We start from the raw sequence: 24,978 nt of genomic DNA on the forward strand, positions 1-24,978 counted from the left end.
TCGCATACCCTTTGCCCATATACCATCTGGATAACCCCTGTGGTGCATGTGATACCTGTGTATTACTGTATTGTGGCAAACTAGCTAGTTAGGAAGTCTATTCCTGACCCTGCCAACTGTGTTAATGTATGTGAGTCCCTGAGAGAGTGTAGCTGTGTTGATGTTGACACCTGTTCATGTGGACAGGCATGTGTACTACACCTACCTTATCACTCCTATATCACTATTGCAGATGTCACTCACCATCACATATACCTTTGGACAGCTCCCCAACATGTAAGCTATGTGGTGCATGCAATAACTGCATAGACATATGATAGCAATACATAGTCAGTCAGGGGTTTGAAACCCCATACTGGTAAGTGTGTGACACAAACATGCTTAGGTTTTACTCTCCCACCCCCTCCCTGTCTTACTTTGTCTCTGTCTGTCTCTTTCACTCCCTCTCTGGTGAATGTGGAGACGTACACCTGCTTTGCTTAGGCAGCAGCTTGTGTTTTGTAACTGATACTTATGATCAGCTGATGGTCTCTGCACAAATTGCAGTCCCCCACTAGCTGATTGCATGTGGAACAGCTGTGGTAACATTCCTATAGCCAATTGCATGGAAATACACTCCAATATATAGGAACATCATGTGGGTGTTGGACCATTTTATTCACTGCGAGCAGGACATCATGTTGGTGTTTGGCAAACAGCATCACAGATGGTATTGAGATTTACGTCTAACAACATACACTATGGAGACAGGCCAACAAACAGGAGGGAGATGTGCCAGACATGACTACAGAATGTAAGCGTTGCTCTTCTGCATTTGGAGTACTGTTGATTTAACAGTATGTGGATATGGCCGGTCTACATGATTCAATACCTGTCTACCTGTCATGACAGTGTTATGTGTTTGAGGAAACTCCCACCTGTAGGGTTATCTACAGATTGGACAGTGTTTGGAGTCTTATGTTTCTTGTGTTACTCAGAGATCACCTATCATAGAACTGCAGACGCATAGTCTGAGGATTGCAGTCAGTACATGGTGACAGCCATGAGAGTTACTGACTTCATATCCTTCATAGGACATATGTCACAACAAACCCTGTTACAACAGTAAATGTATGAGGGTATCACAGCAACATGCCAATATTGGCCCAGTGTTGGTCTGTCAACCTTTGTATATATGTCATGCAGTAAGAGGTGCATATGTTCTATACATCATTATTTACCTGATAACAAGCCAGTCAGATATCAGATTGCTAGACATGTTATGTATAGCAGGGGTTATTTCTGAGGACATAACCTTGGCATTCTGTGGTTGTGTGTACAGTACTGGGGTCTATGTACTTATGGTGATTGTCGACAGTGTTGTATTGTGAACACGTACCATGGCCTGTGCACAGACTGTGGTAGATGCCATTGTGCTTGGTCCTGTTCTATTTGATGTTACATGCTGCTTCAGTGTATGGTACCCTATTGGCTCACATGTTTGTAGGGCCAAACACACACGTGTCCCATACCACAGACAGGCATTGGACCACACTGTGTTGTGACCCAGTTTATGTAGGGTTAGTATGAGAGGGGCACATATGAGGATGGTGTTTATCAGACAGTCCATATAGTATCATATTACGCTTACATACCATATGTGGCTGTGGCTGTGTTCACATTGGTTGCGAGTATGCACTTTCTCACAGGTGTCTGTTACTCTGTGCTGTGACATGCCTGTAGAGCCTGCTATATTTGCAGGTACATATGTATTCCCCCATACAAAATGTAGTCCAGTGTTGTGGCAGTCTGCCTGTAGTTTGCACAGTGCTTTGCTACATGCCTAGCAGCTTAGTCTAATTACCCAGTGTGCTGTTATGTCCAGATATTTGCAAGACATACTGCTGCCAGGCCACCATAACTGTTGTGTATTTCTGACAAAGCAGTGGGATTCTGTACAGATGTATGTCACTAACTTGTCAAAAGCAGATGTGACCTCCCACACACAACATGTCTGTTAAGACAACCCCTGTTAAAGTGGCAACAGTCTACATATATACCTGCAATACATACATGACATCCCTTTGCACTAACAGGTTGAGACTATTGGTGCTGAAGTAGGACTCCACTCAATGTTCTGGACATATGGTAAACATATATGTGTATGTGTATATATATATATATATATATATATATATATATATATATATATATATATATGTATCCATATAGATATATAGACATATATATGTACATGTATATATATCCATATCCTTGTCATGTGTAAACATTACTGTTGTGTATACTTTGCCAGATGTATCACACCGTATGTATCTGATATGTGTATACTTACATATAACAACATATGTGATGCAACAGTAATATCACTAACAAATACTACACAATTGTGGAAGTCACAGCAATTGTTCAATACTATTCAATATGTGTACTGACAGATATATTGGGAAAACAACAACTGTCTTCACAGCTGTCATGGTGTAGTGGTTAACTGTTATGACTATAGTGTACAGGGTCCTGGGTTGAAGTCCAGCAAGGGCTGTTTTTCTGTTTTAGAGTTGCATTAATCTGTTTGTATGTATTTCAAAGTCTAAACAGCTATATGACATGGCATATACAACTGTAATAGTACACAAATAAAACATTCTTGTGTATGAAAACCTGTGTGTAGTGTTATATTCTTTGACCTCTCTGTGGGTATGTTTCAGGCAACAATTGTCTTTTGTATGGGTGACTCATACACTGTTCATTTGATAAGGTGGCAACTGTAGGAATACTGGCAGTTCAGTATGGTGTGTACACTCAAAATATGTATCTTCCTATATATATGTGTGTATGTGTAGTTACATATATATCTATATATGTGTATATGTATATATATATATATATATATATATATATATATATATATATATAGATATAAATACGTAGAGTGGGAACACAGCTTAATTGCTTAAGTAACCCTCATATTGGGTCTCGCACTCTCACCACACTTACTAGGAATAAGGTGCAGCTTTCCTGATTAGCACGGCATTGAGTCCCTTAATCTATCCTACTTAGCCCGATAGAGAAACCCTTAATCCAAGCGTTTAATGGCTTAGAGTGCTTGCCTAGTTGTTTGCAATACGGGCCGGCTTTATACTTTTGCTAACCTTGGGAAAAAGTAATACTTTCTATATCAGTACAACGTAGAATCCTTATGTTTAAGCAGCCTAGTAGAGTTTGCATAGCTGCTACAAACAGCCCCAGTAGCTTGGTTGTATAACGCGCTGCTTCTCCTACGGAACCGACATAACCTTACCACCTTCTATGCAGTTATGACCATCCCAAGCTGATTACAACCCACCTCCCTACTTATTTAACTCGGTCCAGCTATATTTCACCTCTGGCTGTGAGTGATTGATATGTCATGGATGCCTAGCCGCTCTGTATGGCCCCTGTATACTAAGAGTGTAGCGCTTTCAGTCGCATAACCTCCACCTCAAACCACCTTACAATCTGTTATAAGATTATCTGCCTATAACATCGATCTTTACAGACATTGCCTAGCAGGATACAGCCTTTTTCCTGTGCCTGGTAGATTTTTTGTTGTTATTCCTCTATTCCACACTATAGTTCTAGTGCCACTCATTACTTTCCCCTCTTATCTTCTAACCTTGGGCTTTGAAACATCCAATTGTGCCATATAACCAACACGCTTAGTGATCTGTATCTAGCGCCTCTCTTACTGTGGGGCTCTAACAGATGCTATCCCCACAATTAACCCAATTATACTGTGTTTAGCAAAGTGTCTTTACAATTAATAATTTTTTTCCTTATGGTATTATAATTAACTCTCAGTAACTAATGTAATTGTGAACCACTCTTATCTGACTGTGTATTTCAGTAGGATATTAAACTAATCAAATATGCTGTTATAAATAAGTCTTTTTGCTGATTTACTAAGGGATTTTTTCTACTCCCATGTTATTATAGCTCCCTGCATAACTTGTTTTAATGCCATTGCTTAGCATCACCCTGAATATGTAGTTGTAACTAGCTTTATTTTGCAGTTATGGAAGTGTGATAAATGTACAAAGTGTTGCATTATCTGATGTTACAGCTGTTACTGGGTTTATGTAACTTCTTTACCTGCTCCTTAATATTGGACTGCCTGCCTTGCCACCTTTTTCTGTCTCTCTGTTATCAGCTCTGTGTTGCAGACTGTCCCTGTGTCAAACACTTGCATTTTCCCGGGAGGATGCCTCTGAAGACCCGTACTAACTAAGGGAATAACTAAACAGCTCACTGAGAGAATTTTTTCCTTTGTAAAAACAGTGAAAGTATGTATTAATTCATACAGATATAAATTCTATCCATATGATTGTTTAGACTCTGCTAAGCTAGACAAGCTTCTCGGGCAGGAAAGCCGGCAGCCAACCCCCCCTCAGCCATTAACTTCTGCTCTTTAACATAAGTCTTACCTCTCCCTATCCTCCTTCCTACATTCTCTTGTTCTTCCACATGTCCCCCTAACCTGACCAAACTAGGTAGGGACCTCTCTTTACCATTACCTTGCACCTCACTAGAAAGTGTCACTAGCATAGCTCTCTGCATTATACTGCCTTCCCTTTACTGCACTCTCCCTCTCCACTAGTTCTCAGCTCTTCTTGGACTCACTTACCCACTCACTCCCCTCAGTCATAAGACACCCTTGTTTTGCGTCCTCACCCTGACCTCCTTCCCATTTGACTCTGAGCTTTCTTCTACAGTCCCCACGTTTAGACTTACCTCTGGATCACTCTCTTTCTTCACTGATTGTCTTCCATCACACTCTGCTCTCTTAGCTTGGTTCTTCCCACTCCGTTCGCCCTGCAGGTTCACTCCGCTCCCCTACCCTGCCCCCAATTCTCACCCGCCCCCACTACTCCTACAAATATTACTTTAGAGAACACACCCTCACTTGACTAACTCCAATCAAATACACCTCATCATTAACACCCTCAACCTCTTTAGCATCACTTCGCATCCACTTATTACATAACTTAAACTTCTCCTTTCTCTCAGGTCAGACTACTACTTCTCAGTTTTGCTACAAACCTACCCCTTATTACCTCTCTCATCTCCCTTAACTTTGAAATGCCTGCATTATTTATCCCTTCACCACTCCAACTACTTTTCTGTATCTCTCTCCTAACTCCTCTAGCCACTACCTATCTCCTTACATCATATGAACAACCAATCCACTACTCCCTCACCTTTCCCTACTCACACACCTCTACAGCTATACTCCCTTTAATCTCTATTTCCACAAACCTAACTTATAAAGCAAGCTACCAACTACCCAAATACCACAGACTTGTACATATCAAATTCTACAACCTCAAAATAAAAAAAAAATCACTAGTCTGCCTCTATAAACCTCTCCAGACTAAACAACTATTACTTGTCCATGCTTTATTGGATGGTGACATTCATCCTAACCCTGGCCCTCACCATAACTATTCTACAGGAAACACTTACCAAAATATAACTAGTACCCTCTTAACTGCCAAACCTGGCAACACACTCTCAGTTGCTCATGTTAACATTCGTAGTATATGTAACAAAATTGCTCAAGTTCATGCCCTCTTAGATGTCCACCAATTTGACATTCTTTGCTTATCTGAAACATGGCTTAAACCTCACATTAAAGACAACGAAATTACCCCACCCGGATATAATATTATAAGACATGACCGCCCAGTCAAAAAGGGAGGAGGAGTTGCTATCTTATATAAAGCTAACCTTCAAATCAGTACTATGCATCCCAACCTACCCCTTGAAAATAATACCGAAATTATCTGCTTACAGCTTCCACTCAACAAAAGTAAAGCAATAAATATTATTTGTACATACCTTCCCCCAGGAAATAACATTATTACACTAGAAAATATCCTTAACTGGCTCTCCTCCAACATCCCACAAGAAACAATTATCCTAGGTGACGTAAACATTGATTGGAATACCTGTAAAAGTATAAACCCCACCTCCCATATAAACTTATATGGCTTCTCAAAACTTATTAATAGCCCTACCAGAACCAATAAAATCAATATCCATGAAACTACCTTAGACTGGATACTTACAAATAACCCCCACCAAACCTATACATCTGGTACCCTTCCGGATGATCTAAGTGACCATTCACCTACTTACATTATTAGACATAGAACAAACCTAACTCTTCCTAATACTGTCCTAACATTACGCTCAAAAAAGCAATTTAACTCCTAACTCTTTCTAGCTAAATTAAAACAATGTAGCTGGTCTCTACTAAACCTTCTTCCCCTTAATGAAGCAGTAGAACACTTCAATTCCACATTCCTATCCATTCTAGACCGTCATACACCTCTACGTACAATTAGAATCAAAGCTAAACCAGCTCCCTGGCTCTCCAATGACACCAGGCAAAAAATCACTCTTAGAAACAACTTTTGGGCAAAATGGCGCACTACTAAAAATCTGACTGACCGCCAAACCTTCAAAGAACTTAGAAACAGTACAAAAAAAGCCATTCTGACAGACAAAAAGAACTATTTTCTCCTAACTCAACAAACCTGTAACAAGCAACCTAAACAATTCTGGACAAGTATTAATAATCTTCTTTCCCCAGGCCAATCTGTCACACCCAACCCACTAGGCTCCAACCCTGACAATCCCTCACAAACAACTAATGCCTTTAACTCTTTCTTCACAAATGCTATCCAAACATTGGCTAGTCACCTATCTCCTGACACCTCAAACCTGCCCACATCTTCTTCTACTCCACCTCCTGCTTTTCATTTTGAACCTATTCCTACCTCCTTTATCTTCTCACTCCTTAATAAACTAAAACCTACCACCCCTTCTGCCGACAGACTCTCTGCAGAGTTCCTTCAAATAGCTGCCAAAGCTATAGCCTATCCCATCTCTATACTCTTAAACAGATCTATTACAGAAGGAACTGTTCCCTCTATCTGGAAAATATCTCATATTATTCCACTCCACAAAGGTGGAAACTCCAATGACTTCTCTAACTATCGTCCTATAGCACTCCTATCCCCCCTTGCTAAAATATTTGAAAAATGCATACATAAACAACTACTTAACCACCTTCTCCAAAACAGCCTACTTGCTTCTTGTCAGCATGGATTTAGACCTTCCCATAGCACCACCACTGCATTGCTCTCCTTTACTAACTCCATCAACTTTAACCACAATAAAAATATTCTATCATCTGCTGTCTTCATTGACTTGTCTAAAGCTTTCGACATGGTTAACCACTAACTTCTTCTGCACATTCTTACTTCTCTCTCACTTGATGCTCCTTCCATTACTTGGTTCACATCTTACTTAAATAACCGTCAACAGGCAGTTCTCTGGAAAAACTTACTATCTGATCACCTTCCTATCTCTGTAGGGGTTCCTTAAAGCTCTATCCTAGGCCCCCTTCTATTTTCCATCTTTATCAATGACCTGCAAACAGCTATCCCTAACACCACCTGCATTCAGTATGCAGATGACTCCACAATAATCTGTACAGCCACCTTTCAAACTGAACTCCAGTCTATTACCCAAAACACCTTTAACACTGTAGAACAATGGTTCTCTCAATGATGCCTGCTCCTTAACCCTAAGAAAACTAAACTACTACTCTTCTCACCTACCCGAAAGTCCATTCCTTTACACTTCACTCTCACTTCCAACAACAGTACAGTTATCTCACCTGATCTTACCACTAAGCTACTAGGAATAACTATAGACAATAATCTCAACTTTGATTCTCACATTAACAATTCTATAAAATCAGTTAACAAAAAAATAGGATCACTATATAGAATCAAACCCTTTCTCACTCCACTAGCAAGGACCACAATAGCTAGAACCCACCTAATCTGTACCCTACTCTATGCCTCACCAATATTCACCAATCTCTCTAAAAATAACCTCAATAAACTAGTAACATCCTATAATAACATTGCTAGATTTGCTACAGCATCTACTTTCAGGACCCATCACTGCCTGAACCTAAAAGAACTAGGATGGCTCGAACTCCCCAATCTACTCAAACTCCAACAGCTTACTATAGTGCACAAGACCCTATACCAACCTAGCAAAACCCCATTACTTTCCAATCTCATTACACCTTACACTAACCTGAGACACCTGCGCTCTTCTAACAAACCTCTGATCCATACTACTAAAACTAACAATTTAGCAGGTGATTGCTTGTTCTCCAATGCTGTTGGAAAAATATGGAATAAGCTTCCGTCTGAGATCTCATCTCTCACATCACTCCCTCTGTTTAAAAGGAATCTAAAACTTTAACTCAATAAACACTGGATTTGCTCCTGTACTAACCCAGACTAACACTATCTCCTCTTTTCTTTTTCTTATTTCTTTCTCACTTCTTCTCTATTCTTTTTCTTCCTCATATCTCTAATACCTTTCCCTTTTCACCTCAATGCATTTTTTTATCAATTTTTATGTTAAATTTCATTGTAATCAATAATATGTTTATGTCACAATAATACTTGTTTTGTAATTTTGTAATTAATACTGGAGCTTTTCTCCCCGGGCCTCTACTGAAAATGGACATATATCCAGCTAGACTAGCCCGGTCAACAAATGTAAAATAAAAAAAATAAATAAATATATATATATATATATATATATATATATATACATATATATACCTGCATATGCTTCCACATTGTACATTCCCTATGGTAACCAGACCATACTGCATGATAAGTTATTGATACCAGTCTGACATCATACAGGTGGGATGAATTACTGTTAACGTCTTGTGCCCATGTTGTATTGGGTCCTGGTTATGGGACTTGCAACAGTTGGTACTGTATTGCAGGGCAGATCTGTTTAGTGTGCGGGGGGGTCATATCAATGCATACAACACATATTTAGCTTGGGCCCCCTCACCCCATTAATGGTGCCTGTGGTCATATATGTATTTATGTTCTCTTTTATAGCTATAGATATATATCTGTATATATACATATATATATATATATATATATATATATATATATATATATATATATATATATACACACTCACACACACACACACACACACACACACACATATATATATATATATATATATATATATATATATACACACACACACACACACACACACACATATATATATATATATATATATATATATATATATATATATCTATGTATACACATATATATATATTTTTATATATATATCTATTTACATATGAATATACACACACACACACACACACACACACACATCTATATGTTTGAATATATTTCCTGTACTGTTGAATGACTTGTGCTGGTTGATATGTTTGTGAAAACATCAAGGTTATGTACATCTGACATGGCTTAGTGGCAAATCACTTTGGCCATGGGGTGCAGAGTCCTGGGTTTGAGACTTGCAGAGGCTGTTTATTTTGTTGCTGGGCAGAACAAGGGCCATTGGATACAGAGTAATTAAGGCGCTTTTAAACAGTTGTAAGTGGGTTTGCATGGGTTTGCATGGAGGTAAGCACTGCTAACTTCCGGTTACATTTTCTTATATTGATTTAGCTTCTCAATTGCTTAACCTGTGTAGGCATTGCTTACCCCCATGCAAACAGGCTTAAACCCACCTACTGCTGCTTAAAAGTACTTACTCCTGCTTACCCCTGTGCTAATTTCTTTAAAAGAAAAAAGGGTTGATAGGAAAGTGGTGAAAAAAGGGGCACAAAGAGAGAAAGACAGAAGGGAAAATAGCTAGGGATGTGCAGAACGGGTGTAGGGAAGGTCCGTACCTGCCCATTCCTTCTTCAGCAACAGCTGTGCATATACACTGAATTTGGAGATAGATTTGGACACTCAGACTCCTGAGAGAGGGGTGAGGACAACAATAATATGTTGTGAAGTCAATTAGACCAGATTACATGTGTCCAGTGGACATGTGTGCGAAATGGACAGATATGTATGGGGCGAGATTTTATTCTGGGAACAGATAGTCCTTTTTTTTTTTTTTTAAGGTAAGAGTGGGATGTTGTTGAGGGATAGCAGGTATATTTGGGGAGGTAGGTTGGGTAGGTTAACAGACAAGATGCATACATGGGTGGTATGTGACACGTGGAGGGTAAACATCTTGATGGAGAGGGGTATTTGGAAATCGGAAGCCTATGAGCCCCCCTAGTGGAAACAGTGGGACTGAGGTCTCCACCCATGGGCAGTTACCACTGCACCTTCACAGCCCCGAAGGTGGCTGTGCTGGGGGCTGAGTAGGAGAGCCAGGCCGACCCTCTAGTTGTGACACACGGCCCTCTAGCTGGCGTAACAGATCTCCAAACTCCCTGCAGAACTCGCTATGCACCATGCCCCGTACTTGGCGATGGGTGACAGTGTCCTGTCCACGCCCACTCCCTGGGGGGGAAACCCCATCCCCTGAGGTGGTTCCACCCAAAGGTGGTGCAGGACCAATGGATGAGGAGGTCCCGGGGTGTGCCCCAGATGTGCTGGTGCCACGACCAGCTGAGATGAGACATATGGGTCTGCCGGGACCGGCCTTCCCAAACGTGCTATGGTGTTTCAATTTTACAACCTATGCGGTTAGTAATAGTCAACACATTCCAGGATTAGGTATAACAGCATCCATAGATATTCCCATTAACCCAAACGCCAGATATGGAACAGTTGCATAGCAAACAGAACACATGCATATATGGAACCACAATTGCCATTACAGGAGCATGAGGGTACATTGATGGCAGCATGCCACCAATGTGGGGGTATTTCAACATGGCACATGCATAGAAAAAAATGTAAATAATTATTAAACAATAGGACATATGTCCCAACAGTAGATTTAATGTAGCACATACCGATTGAGTTGTGTATTTACTTTATTGTTGCAGATATGGTGGGGGGAGAGAAAGATGTCAATTAACAACTAGTATATTCCTGTAGTTCTCATTACTTTCCTAGTCAGTGCTGTGATCTGTACCTTACAGGTATTAGTACACTACCCTATTGCCTTAGTTTGGACAGTGGTATGGGTGTAGACAACTATATACATGAACTGAGTTTTACCTGCAGTATACACCTCTTTACCTGGTATACCTGTGGAGATACTGTTTGTTAACACTACCTAACTGTTTCTACACATATTCCCAGATTCCAGGTTGATGTTCTGCACATACCTGTTCTTCTCTTATTGCACACACTCTGGGCATGTCTTGACCCATTGCAGGTGAACCGGGACATATTTCGACTTATTGCCCTCTTAAACCTTTAGTGAACTGTACAATGACAGGTTTGTTTTCACTGACATTTTCCAAATGTGTACAGGCCTGACAGTCAGTTATATGACATGAAATGCTGCCTATATGTCAGAGATTAGCACACAGATATGGCAGGGGGACAGGGTAACAGCCGGCAAATATGGGCCAATTAACTGGACATTCTGGACAATTCTGTACATTTGTGGGGTATGATTCTGCATACAGCTTACTACCACTCCCAGGATTTGAACCATGGCTGTGTCTGCTAAAATTAAAACACTGTCCATCACATTTGAGTGTGCTATATAGATATTGCTGTGTATCTCTTGTCTGATTTCTGTCTATAATTGTCCTGTGATTTTACATTCTGACCTCGTAATTACACCACTCTTATACAGGATTTCCTAGACAGTTTTATTATGTAGCACAGTGTGGGTGACAGTGATGAGTAATACCTTATTATTCAGAGCATCTGCAACACTAACAATGCCATACAATACCAGAGTAAACAGTACCAGTACAGGATATCAATTTTTTATTTCTAGGCACTGTTCATATCTGACAGACCTGTGGGAGCAATGTTTGTTAGCACTACCTGAATGTTGCTACACAAATTACCAGATTCCACATTAGTATTATGCACATATGTCTCACTCTGTTATTGTACACACTCTGGTCACAGCTTGACAACATGGAGGTGTAAATGGGCCATACTTGGCTTATTACTCTCATAACATTTTGGGGAGTTGCTAAAGTGCCAGATTTGTTCTTATATTTTCTTTGTATTTCTTGTTGTATTTCAGTTGTATTTCTTATTTGCTGCCTGAACATCTGTGATCATCTCACTGATCTGCCAGGGGAACAGGGTGACAGGCAGCAGATACAGGCCAATTTACTGGACATTCTGGACATATATGTACAGTTGTGGGGTATGATTCTGCATTCAGCCTACTACCACTCCCAGGATTTGAGCCATAGCTGTGTGTGCTAAACATACAACAGTTCACGTCTCAGTTGAGTGTGCTATTTGGATTTTCTCTGTCTTTTCACTGTTTTCTGTCTAAGTCTCTCTCAGTTGTACTATATGACCTCTTAGGATTACAACAGTCATATACAGACATTCCTACACATTTTATTTATGTAGCACAGTGTGGGTAACAGTGCTTAATACAATAGTAATATTAAGAGATTGCAACTCTACATTACCATATGATACCAGAGTAAATACATACAGTCCAGCAGTTAGACCTTTATTGTCCGGCTATTATGCTTTTATTTACATACAACCTATATGTGATTCTTCCTGCCATATTCCCTGGTGTATGGAGTACATGCCTTAAGCAATACAGATTTTATACAGGCAATTAACTTACTACTACTTTTAGATTTATTTCCTATGACAGTGCATGCAAGAGTATTACTAACCTGCCTTGCGTTGCAACCGCTGCAGTCTACAGGCATGGGCTTCCTGGTTTGCAGCCCACTCATCTGCCACTGTGAAAGACATAAGAGGAATATTTAGCCGCACCTATCCATAATATACATGAGCTGGCAAGTATTAAACAGGTAGTGGACTGATACACACGGCTGGGACATCCACTGTCCTCCTAGCCTCTTGGATTCATTGATCCAAGAGATCCCCCTTTCTCCACTTCAAGTCAGCATAGTGATGCCTGACCTGCTCACCAGTTCGGGGTATGCCAGTGGCACTGGTGAGGTCATGGGCGAGACAATCTCAGGCTTCTGCTTTGTATTGGGAACCCTGGTACTGGCCGTGCAGCAGTCTCTGGTCATGGTCTTTCACAAGGAGTCCTGTCATGACTCTAGACTCCTGGATGCCCCAGCGCTGCACCTGAAAGTGCACACCCTCTCCCATACCAGATATAGTGCTACAGGAGGAAGCTGCAACCAGTTATAAGATGTATTCCTGCCTGTTGGGTTTAAATAGGGCTGGTTTCTGGCACTTTGCCATGATTGGACAGTTTTGAAAATGCTAAGCTATGGGCAAACCTGCTTACCTAAGGCTGGCATTGCTTAAAGGAGTATACCAATGGGCAAACTTATTTAGCTGGCCTACATATTGCTTACACCTACTAAGCTGGGTTGTTCAATGCTTAGCATTGCTTAATTTTTAATTTGTATTATATTTGCTTTTTGGCATTGATTTATTATTCATTACATGCTATATATGTGTTTGGTATCCATGATTCATGTGTACATGTACTGTAAGGGGTCTTTGTGTTTATTAGGGGATTTCAACACTTTATTACAATGACACCTCACATCTGGGCTTAATGCAGCACTCCAGTTCACATATTTATGTTATGTAGTAGGTTATACAACATAAAACTGTATATAGATTCTTTTCACATGTTCATTTGAATTTCCTATAGTGATGATCTGTTTGGTGATACCTCAATCTTATGTACTGCTGTGATGGCTTAGTGGTTAACTATTGCGACTATAGTGTACAGGGTCCTGGGTTCAAGACCTGCAAAGGCTATTTATTTTGTTTCTGGCCAGAACAGCGACTGGTGCATACAGAGTGATTAAGGCACTTTTAAGAAATTGTAAGCGGGTTTGCACAGGTTTGCATGAAGGTAAGTAATGCTAACCTCAGGTTAAATATGCTTACAGAGAGTTAGCTTCAATATTGCTTAACCTGTGTGCGCATGGCTTATCTCAAGCAAACGGGCTTAAACTCACTTACTACTGCTTAAATATGCTTACTCCCACTTACTACTGCTTAAATATGCTTATTCTTGATTACTAGTGCTTACTCCTGCTTACCACCTCACTAATTTAGACAGTAATGTCAAATGGTTCTTGGGAAGGTGGTGGATTTGGAAACTGTATGGATTTATCATTCATTATACATTTTACCTTCCATTTGTATCCCTGATTCCTGTGTGTATATACTGTATGGGGCACTTGTGATTATCTGTGGACTTTACAACATTAGGACAATGACACCTCACATCTGCATTTAATGCAGTACCACAGTTCACAAATATACGTTATTTAGTACGTTATGCAACAAAAAATATTGGTCATAAAGTGGTTTGACATGGAAAATGGAATGTACTGGAGTGGGACTCAAACCGGGAATGACTGCTCATAAGGCAAATGCTCTGCACACTACACTATTGCAGTACTGACTCATTTGCATATATCTTGCTTTTTATCCGCTTGTGCCATTTAAGCTACATTAAACGTAGCTAAGTGATGGGCAAACCCATGCACCTACGGTTAAATTTAATCTGTTTCATAAAAAAAAAATGAACTTCTTTATATTTCATGTTTTAAATATTGCTATTATAAACTTGGTGGATGCTGCTGGGGGTATGCGAACACCTATGAGTGATCTCACTCATTCTTATTCCTATACTGCTGTTCTTGATTGCAGGGGCATGTATATTCTGAGAGCTCTGCTCTCAGACACGCCCCCTGCACTCGTACATGCTCCGTGTCCATTTAGGCGCTCAGGCAGCGTGCCTTCATTCCCTGCTCCTAAAGGATAGTGAATCTGGGGGGGGGGTTTGTTTTCAGTTTATTTCTCTTTTGTGAAAGTATATTTTTGAAAAAATGCACTTTCGAAAAAAATATGTTTCTTTGAAACCTAATTTCGATGGGTCAAAGCAGACCCATATATAAATATATATATATATATATATATATATATATATATATATATATATATATATATATATATATATATATATATATATATGTATGTATATATATATATATATATATATATATATATATATATACATATATATATATATATAAAATATACGTATTATGTATAAATGGAGCATGCTTGATAAACGGACAGTGATTGCATGTTGTGCAAATGTTATTGTTTTAAGGGATGTGCAACCTCACAGCTTATATATCAATTGCTGTTATTTTGAGGAATATGTTGTTAATTGTATGCACTGTAACTCAGATTTTTGGGTGGACTTCATTTCTGAAACAGTTAATGCAGGAAGTGTCTGATCTTTCCTTGTGCACTTGATACGACTACCCTCTGAACACTTCGGATCATTGGTTATTGTTGCCTCATGGCAAACTGCATTGCATGCTGGACAACTTATACACATTAAAAAGTTACATAATGAACAAGTCCAATTACACAACGTTTTATGTTACACCATGGTTCTAACCCTGACGGATTAAGGTTCTATCTGTTATATAACCACCCTGAAGTACAACTTGACTACCTCCCAAGAACTTTAACAATGAATTAAATATGAAGTATTTATTGAAAGTGATAAAACACTGAAATAAAAAATATTTTTTTAATGTTTTATATCTTTAAGAGACTAATTGTTACCTGTATCTGACTGGACAGTGTTTTTTTTCACCAAGGTTTACAATATGTTGGTTTGTTTGCACTTATTTTAATAACATTGAAGGCTTACTAGCCAAAGTTTTAGTTTATTTTATTTTGTTGGAATAAAAGTTATGTTTTAATTTTGAGCTTTGGTAACTTTCATTATATCTTTATCTGTTATTTACAATGTTTCTGTGCACTATCTAGATAGTTCTCATGATTCCCACATCTGGCCTATACAGTGATTTGTGCAAACTGATTTCCCATAGGCACATCTTATTATTGATGCTGGATCAATCCTGCAGCCATGGCTCATGATACATTACCTGCAAAGCATAAAACTCTTAGTGGAAAAATTCCAGACAAAGTTAAACCCAATGATGGGATAAAGGCCCAAAATCAGGGGCAAATTTTAATTACTGCTCTTATAAACTAAAACAGTTGTTAGAATAACAGGCTTAACATTGTCATACAATTTTTAAACTTAAATGTTTGTCATTATTTAGTGACTTCATTTGTCAAAGGCTTTCCAAAAAACACCAAACTTACATGGATCAGTTCAAAAAATATGAGGCAAAAATCTGGACATTCTGCTAAATTCTGGACAGTTGAGAGGAATGGTCTGTACTGTTGAAGACTGCAACATCACTGAACATACATTTGAACTGTTGAAGGCCCGCATCCATTGCCTTGATTCCTCTAACGGCATGCTGCAAAACATTTTGAAGACCTATGTCAAAATATCTGCTGTCTGTGCAATACTGCACAACACATACTATGCAAGTACAGTATGGGATCACCATTTGAGGACTAGACAGATCAGAGCCAACAACAGAAGAAGTGTAGGATGAGGAGATGGAGAAGGAACCAGATAGAGGTAGATGATACACAGGGATGAAATAGTTAATATGCACTGCAGTACTGGCAAAGATGAAGCATTTGGTCTATGACTATGAGCCAGAATAGAGACAGCAAAGGTTAGAACTGGTACATGCAATGCTAGACCCAGGCAATGTGGCACAATTTATTAATTGGTAACAGTGTGCATTAGACATTACCTGGCTTATGTAGCACAGCAGGATGGGCAGGGCACAGTTATCATAACTGGCATACATGAGAAGGGACATGGTGACAGGGATCAGCAATGGTTACTTAGGTGGAACTGGGATGGACTTAGGGATGTGGAAGAGCTATTAAGTTACATGACTAGGTGATTGAGAGAGTAGTGTATATTGTAAAAGGAGGGGCTACAGCTTCCTGACAGGGTCAGGTGGCCAGATGATCTGACTACTTGCAAATTACAAAATTAAGAGCCACAGCTGCAGCAGATTATGGATTACTGACCAGACATGGATGTGATAGGGACTGTGGGACTGCGAGTGGGCACAATGAAGACCATGGATTGCCTTAGTTAACAGAGTGTCTGTCCATGAATTGGCATGGCCAACAATAGTCATCTGGTAACAATGATGTGGAACTACATGACCGTGACTACATGGCCATGTGATACGGAGGACTGCCATGAAAACTATGCCTGTGAGAGTGGCCCCATCATGCCACACTAGGCTTATCATGAATAGCTGGAAATAAAAAAGTGACACTGTGTGACTTCAAGGTATCTGCCTGTGGGGCTTATCTACTGTGAAGGCAAAGGATCTACAGCCATGGGCATGGCATTGTCCCTGGTAGGCAGAACCAAGAGATCCCATAAAAGTTTCAATAGTTGCTAAGTGGCCATCTAGTGACCTGAGCTTGTGGGTGTGTTCCCTGTCCTTGTGATACATAGATGCATGTATGCATTGCAGGCCCTCACATATGTCATCAGTCATGCCATACACTGGACTAATTATCTCTGCCATAGTACTGGTGTCATCTGCCTATGCCTGGATCATCTTCCTGCTCATCTATTGATTTATGCCAAGTGAGATAACGTGTTTTGGCACTGAGAAGGAACCATGACTCTGGCATCCACAGGCATGCTACTCCTCAGTGCCATCATCATGTTCCATGGTCATGCACTCTCCACTGCTGGTGTGTGAGCTGGTGATGGCCATGCACATTATGTTGTATCTATCAGGCATGTCTTTTCTTCCATACCCAAGAGTCAGGGGTAGGTTGCACAGGCAACAAAGATGTGTCAGTTGATGTGGGCAGTAGGGTGCCCTCCACTACAACTGTTACTGACAGAGGCATTGTGCTATTGAGCTGTGCCAGAAATGTGCCACCTTGATGCCAGGCTCTGATGCTCTACTGTCATCAGGCATGATGTGTTCCATAAAAGCTGACACCAGAACTGCTGCTCCTATAAAGGCAAATAAAAATCCATATGTAGAACTAAAGATATGTGACAATCCTACAAACTATTCTCAAACAAACTAATATGGTATGTGAGAGATGTGTTTACACAATGTCACTGGAGGCAAAGCTCTCACATAAAAGTACTCCTAATGTCAATAGGGTTGTCAGTAGTAAACACACTGCACCCATTGCGTCTATATCACGTTATCGAAATCTTACTACATCGAATCACAAAAGGTCAACCTCTAATGATCAATGTAGTAAAACACTGAATAATGTTTAAAAAATAAATAAATAAATAAAAAATAAGAAGCGTAGGCAGGGGGGCAAGCCCCCCTGCAACCCCCCACACCCCCACTACTTAAATATTCCAACTCCGAGACCGGACTACATTAAGGTAAACAGAAATCTCCCCCTATGGAGATTTCCGTTTACCTGCATGATGTTCTGCGCTTTCGATGTTGTGATGCCGACAATATCAGCTTCGATATTGTCAGCTTTTGACATCGTGAAGTAGACCCCACCTCTCATGCACAATTCAAAGCAGACATATTGACCCACATATTCTGTGGCAATAAAATGTAACCTTCCTAAACCACAAAGATCTCCTAGACGAAGTACACATAACAAATACCCTCAGCAGCTTCAAATGTGCTCTTTCAAAACAACACCCACATCCATACATAGAGCTACATCGCATGGAGCCTCTACTTCTAGACCCATAAGGCAAGCCACCACACAATCCAACATTCTAGTCATTGGAGACTCCATCGTGAAACACACTGATGTCCCTCTCACCAGCTGTGTAAGGAGAAAGTCATGGTCGTTTGCTTATCTGGGACTAGGATCCACCACATTGTGCATGCACTCAGGTCATTGGACTACAATTACCAATATGACTCAGTCATAGTCCATATGGGAGTGAATGACCTGAGACGTGCTTCCCTTCACTATATGAAGACTGGCATCATGGAGTTCTTGTAATATGCGTCTCAGGCTGGTGTGAGCCTAGCATTGAGCAGCATTTTATCTTCTCCATGATGATGCCACAATACAAGCACAAGATGACTGACTTTAATATTTGGCTTAGTTTCTGGTGTCATTCTAAGGGGGTGCAATATTTGTCAGCATGGAAGGGGATGATCAACAGACCATGATGCTTTACCAGGGATGGTCTGCACCTCTCCCCTTTAGGCTTTCATACATTAGTTAAAACACTGTCATCCCCATAGTGACTTTTTTAGGCAATGCCAGACTGAAAGTACTTCCGACATAGCAAATCAAAGCCAAGAAAATCTAAAGGTAAAGGGGCTCAATGCTAGGATTCTAAACAAAAAACTCCACTCCTTAGAAGTTCTCTTTGCCCTAGAGAATGCTGATGTTTGTGCAGCCACTGAGGCATGGTTTAAAGCTGCGAAGAGCACACCAACAGTGCAAGGTTATAATGTCTTCCACACATTTAGGCCAGCTACTTCACAAGCAGGGACTAAAGGTGGTGGTGTCTCTGTTTACATAAAAAATAAATATACTTCAAGGCTGGTCAAACAGGATAATGCACTTGAGCTATTCCATGTTCAAATCACCATAGGCAAAAGCCAGTACCACTTCCTTGCAAGCTATAGGTCCTCCTCCATGACCCAGGAAACCCATACCATGTATTTAAAACTTATTAGAAACACTAACCATCCAACCCAATACCATGTTTATGTATGACTTTAATTACCCCTCTATTAACTGGGAATCCTATATGACACCAAATGTACATGCACAGAGATTCCTAGATTTTGTAAACACAAACTCCCTGGACCAGAAAGTCAATACACCAACCAGGTGTGCAACCATACTGGATTTGGTCCTCACTAAAATGGGAGAATGCTGCACACCCCATACTGTAATGCTTTCCCTGGTAAGGTCAGACCACAAAATGGTCTCCTTTGAAGTAAAAATAAAATCAGGACCCTCAGCAAAACCTGGAATATTCAGAAACTATTCTAAGGCTAACCTGCTGCTATTAAGTGAAAACCTGGCACAATCTCAAGCCCCCATAAACCCCAAAAACACTGCTGCCTATACAGAACTGTTCACAGAAACCCTGTACAAGCATGTTAATAGCTGCATAGAGGCAGCTGTACCCACCAGGAAGAAGTGCAGAACTACCTCAAAAATCAAGCCAACCTGGTGGAATCACAAAATCAATAGGCTGTATAAGAGGAGGAAGAAAATCATGGCAAAAATTAGGAGGTGCAGCACCCAGCAGGATAAAGGCACTCTCATCAAACTAAACAAACAACTCAGAGGACAAATAAAGTCTACCAAAGCCAAATTTGAGGTAAGTTTGGCCTCCCAGGCCAAGGGCAATCACAAAGCATTCTTTGATTATGTCCGCAACCTCAAAGGCAATACACAATTGTGTGCAGAGCTCATTGTAAATGGAGCCACCTATATGGAGCCAGAAGATATAGCAAACCTCCTGGCTGATAAATTCAGCTACAACTTTACCCCTCTCTCCCCCTCAATCTTCCCTCAGGAAATATCATCAAATATAACTCCCCTACTATCACTAGGGAACAGGTCCTTAATGCTCTCTCTAAGGCCAAGAACACTGCATCAATGGGCTCAAACACTATCCCAGGATGCCTGTTAAATAGCATGAAATATGACCTAACAGGGCCTCTGGAATTACTATTTAACTGTACCCTCCAAACAGGCTTTGTGCCTCATGAATGAAGAAAGGCAACAGTCATCCCTCTGCACAAAGGAAGGCCATCTACAGACCCTTGAAACTACAGACCCATAAGTCTTACTAGTCTTATATGTAAAGCCATGGAAAGAATTATCATGGAGATGATCAACAGATATATAGTAAACCTCCAGACACTGAACCCAACCCATTTTGGTTTAATTAAGTGCACATCATGCCTACTCAACCTGGTGGACCTCTTTGAGAAGTTCACCAAAGCAATGGATGAGGGCAAAATCATTCACACTGCCTACCTTGACCTGGCCAAGGAATTTGACACAATACCCCATTCAGGCATTGTTGATAAACTCAAGAGGTTAGTTACAAACCCAGATGTCACCCAATGGATAGCAAACTGGCTCAAAGATATGACCCAGGAAGTTAAAATTGGGTTCCACCTCTACAAAGAGGCCAGTCGCAAGTGGAGTTCCTCAAGGATCAGTCCTTGAATTGTTCCTTTTTGGCATTTATTTATCAGAAGTCAAGGCCAATGTTATTGGTCTCTGACTGCCTAAATATTAAGATGATTGCAAATTAGGAGCTATCATTGAATCTCACACTGACACAAATGTTCTCCAGGAGGGGCTGACACAGACAAACAACTGGTGTCAGATTCATGGACTAAAACTAAATGCCAAGAAATGCATAACAGTATCCTTTGGGAAGTCATCCATCCTTGGTAGCTATCATAGTGACAACACACCCCTTAGAGTTGACCCAGTAGTCAGGGACTTAGGGACACACATATATAGTAATCTAGCCTTTGACCATCACGTGTCTACAGTGGTGAAGAAATCATTCCATGTTGTACAACTTATAGATAAAGGTATGGCATCTATGTCCAAGGAAGTTATTGTTCCACTTTATTCAGCATTCATCAGACCTGTCATTGAATACAATGCCCCCTTTGGTATGTACCTAACCAGGCACATCCAACAATTGGAATTTCCAGAGAGGTTCCTCACTAAAAGAATACAGGGCATAAGTAAAATGTCCTATGCAGACCACCTCGAGGCTCTATCCCTGTATTCTGTCTCCTACAGGCATTTGAGGGGAGATCTATTCCTGGCATACAGGGCATTGTCAGACCACATTCTGATGGGCCTCCTGCATATCCACAAAACAAACAGCACTTGAATTACCCATTCTAAAGACTTAAACCTTGCCTGTGATATAAATAGGACCTGCTGGACAGACAGTTATGTATCCCAGAGACTACCCTGTCTATGGAAAAGGTTCCCCATCCATGTGAAGCAGAGTACCTCCATAATCCAATTCAAGTGCAACTTGGGCAACTGGATGGGAAACCAGAAAGTCATCCCATGTTTAGCACCTATTTCTCTAATGGACACAGAAAACCTGTAAATGGTTCCTCTCCCAGGCCCACGCTTACACTTATCAAGGGTATTAGAACTTGTCAGAGATTTGGGATGCATGGCCCTGTGGTTGTTAGCCTAGTAAACACCTATGCACCTATGAACGTATGAACTAGTGCTTGAACAGCATTGCAGGAAACAGATTACACTCAGAATGAAGACAAACATACCTTGTGGAGCATTCTTCTTTCTCTACATCCCAGATGTGCCTGTTGGAGAGATATGATGATGTTTACCATCAGAATCTCACATCAGTGGTATGCCACCACATCTTATCTAGTGCCTTAAAGTAATATGAACCTGGTGCATCCCCAAGAGCAACATGCTGTCTGGTAACTAGTCCAGCCCTCACATCCAGGCCTCCACTAGGTATCAGTGTCCTGTCACTGTCCTCATACTCAGATACCTAGAACTTATCTATGTCCATGAGTGTTTTCTGTGATAGTGCTGTGATAGTGACCTCCCACCTGTGGATGTTCTCTCTCATGCAACGGCTTTGGCTTTAGCGTGGGCGGGCATTATCAGTGAGCTTGAGGTGAATCGGTTATGCTGATGTGTTGAAGCCACCAATGGCATTCACATCTAAAATGATGACCTACTTTACACACCTCTGGAAGGCTCTTCAAGCCCTGTGATGGCTTGGAATGTACTTTCTATGTGCATTTATTGCCTGCAATAACACCTTCCTTTTTCTCTGTCTCTTTCTCTCTGCTAAGAACTTTCCAATCCATTGATGTTGTTTGGTACCACTTACATTCCTGTAAATGGGGACATACGCCTATGGTCAGTGCCTTCATATATGTATTTCTACCATCAGCTGTACCTGTCCATCAGCCATGTGGCAGAGGTGGCAGCAACAATTGGCACACATGCTGTACAGTGCTTTTACAGGTCACATCCCTGCAGCAGTCCACTTGGGACAGCTTGGTTACAGAATGTGGTGTAACATAAGTTCTGTGGTATGTCTATATGGAATTGTGGTGCCCAGGCAACACCTCCATGTTTCCAATGTAATATGTCCTCTGTCTGAACCATTTAGAAGCTCTGCCACTCCCAACCAGCCTCCACCCCCGTCTATGTCAGATGAACTCCTGTAGCAGTGGGTGTGCAGTCTAACACACCCCTCCTTCTCTGTGTTGCCACTCAAAATTATTACACCAGTAATCCTTGTTATTCAGCTGTCCATCTGATGGGATAGTGATGGATGTGCCTGTACCTTGTCTGTTCACGTTCCCCTTTCCAGTTCTTCTGTGTCCTCGAGCCCTTGGTCTATAGGTTGCTGTTGAGCAATTCTCCCCAAAAGGGTAAATATATCCATCTTGCATCCCCACCTGCTGTGCTCAGGTTACCCTTACCAAAGCTGATGCAGAATACGTTTTTAACTGTGCAGATTACTCCATTAAGCTCTGTTGAAAATATGGTTGTTATGGTGTAGCAATAGCAATAGCATGAGATACCTCTCACCTTCTTAGAGCAAGAAATATGGACAAAGCCATGACTGAAACTGGGACAAAGGCCCAAAATAGGGAAAATTTTTAAATATTGCTCTTACAAACTTAGAATGTTAATAGAATAACAGGTTTTGCATTAGCATGCATTTTCTGAAGGGTATGAAGTTGGAAACTCAAATGTCTGTCATTATTTTCTAACTTTAATCTTTAATGATTAGGTACTAATTTGCCAGAAAACCACAACTTTATGAAAAAAGGACCAAAAATAGGAGGCAAAAATCTGGAAATTCTACAAAAATCTGTACAGTTGAGAGGTATGTAGCATGATGAGTACCTCAGTGATTACCATGGCTTTTGCAGCACTTTTACTGAGCTTAGATGGCTGCAATTATGCTAAAAAGTAATTTCAGTGTAATTCTTCTGAATCACATACAAACAGCAGTATGATATTATGATATTATCACTGCATTGCCTTACATGGCTTGTGTCTGCCAGTTTACACACATCGTAGGTATCGCTACATTCTGCACATACATGTGCAGCTCAGTCACTCAGACATGCCAGCAAGATTTTGTAAAAAAGTCAGTGGCCTTTAGAAGTATTATGGCACACTGATGTCATGAATAGGTGCTGCCACGCTACTGTACTGTACTGTTTGTACACTGGCAGATGTGTGTTGTTATGTGTGAACTGTACTGTACTGTGTATACATTGGCAGATGTGTTCTGCTATGTGTGAATTGTACTGTATATACACTGGCAGATGTGTGTTGCTATGTGTGAACTGTACTGTACTGTATATACACTGGCAGATGTGTGTTGCTATGTGTGAACTGTACTGTATATACACTGGCAGATGTGTGTTGCTATGTGTGAACTGTAGTGTATATACACTGGCAAATGTGTGTTGCTATGTGTGAACTATACTGTACTGTATATACACTGGCAGATGTGTGCTGCTATGTGTGAACTGTACTGTATATACACTGGCAAATGTGTGCTGCTATGTGTGAACTGTACTGTATATACACTGACAGATGTGTGCTGCTGTGTGTGACTGGTGCATATCTGACTACTGCACAGTGGTATTGTGCTACAGCACTCTTCCATGCTGCCTATTAATGCATATCATGTGGTTTCTGTGACATACATCTAGACAGTTCAGCTATCATTTTCCTCCTGCCATCAACCTAGTAAGTGGCTATGGCTTCTAATATTGTGCAGTAAGGAGACAAAGATATTTCTCCACCTGCTGCATCTCTACCACTGGGTGCACCTGTTGGCTCATTGTATGTCCTCAGTAAAAGGTGGTTGGATGGTATTGTCTTTCTAAACACTGAGTGCACCACCCATTCAAATGAGCAGAGCTAGCATTCATAAAATGACCTGAAGTGGCACTACCTCTAGCCAAACCATTTTGGATTTATTCAACTATACAGTGAGGTATATGGAATCCCTAAAATTCAGTTCAGAATTGCCCAAGGATAAAGAGGATATGGG

Source organism: Protopterus annectens, chromosome 1.part0 (assembly GCF_019279795.1).
Source record: "Protopterus annectens isolate FY-2018-M chromosome 1.part0, PAN1.0, whole genome shotgun sequence".
In the NCBI taxonomy this organism is placed as follows: Eukaryota; Metazoa; Chordata; order Ceratodontiformes; family Protopteridae; genus Protopterus; species Protopterus annectens.